Genomic DNA, 3,058 nt, shown 5'->3' on the forward strand with positions numbered 1-3,058 from the left:
GTAGACTGAATCTCCCATCATGCTTTTTTACTTTTCTCAACTAGTATTATGGAAAATCATAAGGCCACTGATGAAACAAGAGCTCTGTCAACATAAAGGACTTCACAGCGAGGAATCCCCACAGCCTCTGACTTAATTTTCCAACTATTAAGAATGAGTACAAACTACACACAGGATCAGGGCAGTGCTTACTCCAGTCAGTGCTTGTAGTTAGATGCAGAGGTACTATTTTCTGGATCAAGTTACAGCAGTAGGAAAAAAAGTCACAATCCCCTCTGTTCAGCAAGCATTTCTATCTGTTTTTTTCAATACTCCTTACCTCTTGTCAATTAAAATCAGCCAGATTAGCTCGAACAGTTTGGATAGCGGCTTCTTTTTTTCCCAATATTCTGGAAGACTGGAAAGAACTGAACATATTTTCCTCACAAATTAAAACTGAGTCCCAAACGTCACCAGCATCACCAAGTGAGCTTTGAGAAAAAAAACCCAAACACTGGGTATTTTGTAAATAAACTTTTTTTTTTTTTCTGCTGGCAATTATTGGCGATCTCACTACCTTTCCAGAAAAATTCTGTAGTCTAATCACCTGTATTACAGAAAAGCCACAGAAGTGGGAGATTTCTTTTGTAGATCTGAAGAGTCACTGTCAAGAGGCAATAGATTATCAGATGCGAGTCCCCAGTAAATAATCTTTTATAGTTAGGATTCACCTGAATAAAGACAGGAACATATTCTGATAGCCACAGTATTTGGTATAAACAAAATGTCTTGGGCTATATTCACATAAAACACATCTATGGCATTTTCATGGCATTGTTCGCTGGCATGTTCACTGCAAATTCAGGAACAACTATCTGCAGCTCACCAGTTCGTATAACACATAAGTCATGATGCTTGTTATAAAGCACCTTGGAAGGAAGCTTGAAATCTCAGAAGTGAGTTTACAAACATATGTAACGCTGATGACTACACTCAAACATGAGAAGCTCTGGTGAAAGCTCCTAATTAGTTTGGCAACTGTGTCCACCTACAGCACCTGATAATGAGCTACAGCAGTTATTACTGGCCACAGTCCATTGCTGCTAAACCCAACTGTCATCATCAAACTGGTAAGGCATTGACTTGTAAAAACCTCCAATAGCAAAATCCAAAAGATGAGAGCAACCTATTTCAGACCCAAATAAGTCAATTTGGCCTCTTTTCATCACACTACGAAACCAGAAAGTTCCACCAAATCTGATCTTAATGAAATAACTTTGCTCCCAATGCTGACAATCCCTTTGAGGAATATTCCCACTAAGTCTTGCTTGTGAACTTGGTCAACAGTTGCTGTGTGGCATGAGAATATTGCCCAATATAGTGGAACCCTGCAGGTGCATCTGCATTCAGATGATATTAATTCTTGAGAAGAGTTTACCCATGCCTCCAACTAGGCTGCCAGAACACCTGCTCCTGAATCCTGTGCCCCCCTCCACAGAATCACAGAATGAAAGAATGACCTGAGTTGGAAGGGACCCACCCACAAGGATCATCAAGTCCAACTCCTGTCCCTGCATAGGCCAATACCAAAATTTATACCATGAGCCTGAGTGCATTGTCCAAATGCTTCTTGGATATTGTTAGGCTCGGCACTATGACTCCTTTCCTGTGCACCTCCTTCCTGCTGTCCCACCACCACAAGTGAACCAAATTTATTTTTAAAACACTCTTATTTTATTTATTTAAACTGGCACAGGACGAGGTGATGTCTCCGCTCCCCAAAGGGCAGTGCATACATAGCTGCCCAGAGAGAAGAATAAACCGTTGCTGACCTTCAGCTGCGAAAACAGCAGGCACTGATACAAGACGTAGTTACTACTAAACAAAGTGGAATATTTTTTATGTAAGCTAAAGTAGCATTGTTTCATCTAAGTAATTGTATTCTTTGAAAGTTAGACACAATGTCCCTCTGAGAGCATGGGTTTTCTTTGAAATGGTGCTTTTCCAGATACTTCATTCTTTGGAGATTGATTCTCTTGTGTTCAGTGTGATCCGTGCTGAACAGATGTATCTTCTCCTGGAATCACAGAATCATAGAACCAATAGGTTGGAAAAGACCTCTTGGATCATCAAGTCCAACCATTCCTATCTGCCACCAAGCCACGTCCCTGAGCACCTTGTCTAGCCATCTCTTAAAATATCTCCAGTGATGGTGACTCCATCCCCTCCCTGGGCAGCCTCTGCCAGGGTCCCATCACCCTTTCTGTGATTTTTTTTTTCTTGATATCCACTCTGACCCTCCCCTGGAGGAGCTTGAGGCCATTCCCTCTTGTCCTGTCCCCTGTCACTGGGGAGAAGAGCCCAGCTCCCTCCTCTCTACAACCTCCTTCCAGGCAGTTACAGAGAGCAATAAGGTCTCCCCTCAGACTCATCTTCTCCACACTAAACAGTCCCTGCTACTCCTCGTAAGATTTGTTCTCCAGCCCCTCACCAGCTTCATTGCTCTTCTCTGGACACACTCCTGAGCCTCAACATCCTTCTTGTAGTGAATCACCTCTCTTTGCAGGCTTTCCCTGTCTCAAACGCCAGGTCAGGCAGAGCTGGCTCCGAAGCTCCAAATCAGCGAGAGCGCTGACTGTTGTCAAGTTCATAATACCATTACAATTAGTCCCTAGAAAATAATAAAACATGCATAAGATTCCCGGAAAAAATTTATACACATGCATGTAAAGGGGAAATACACCCTGTCCCCCTTGTCTGGCTGCACATGATGGATGGAGATCGCTCCCTCGTGTTGCCCAGGCCTGATAAAGGGTGTTCGTTTTCTAAAACCCCAAAACGAGTCTTATAGAGTGTATTTCCCAGAGTAATTGCCCGCAGCCCAGACTCCCGCTCCTCCTCCCAGCCCCACCAGCCAAGATGGCGGCAGCCACTCCCGCAACCCCGCGCGGGGCCCTCGTCACGTGCCCCCGGCCAGCTCCCTCCCTCTCCCTCCCCTCTGCCATTGGCCGCCGGGTTCGCTCCCCGCAGCCAATGAGCGGGCGCGGCTCAGAACGAGGCTGCCCCCCTCTCTCTCGCT

This window comes from Cuculus canorus, chromosome 9, assembly GCF_017976375.1.
Source record: "Cuculus canorus isolate bCucCan1 chromosome 9, bCucCan1.pri, whole genome shotgun sequence".
NCBI lineage: Eukaryota > Metazoa > Chordata > Aves > Cuculiformes > Cuculidae > Cuculus > Cuculus canorus.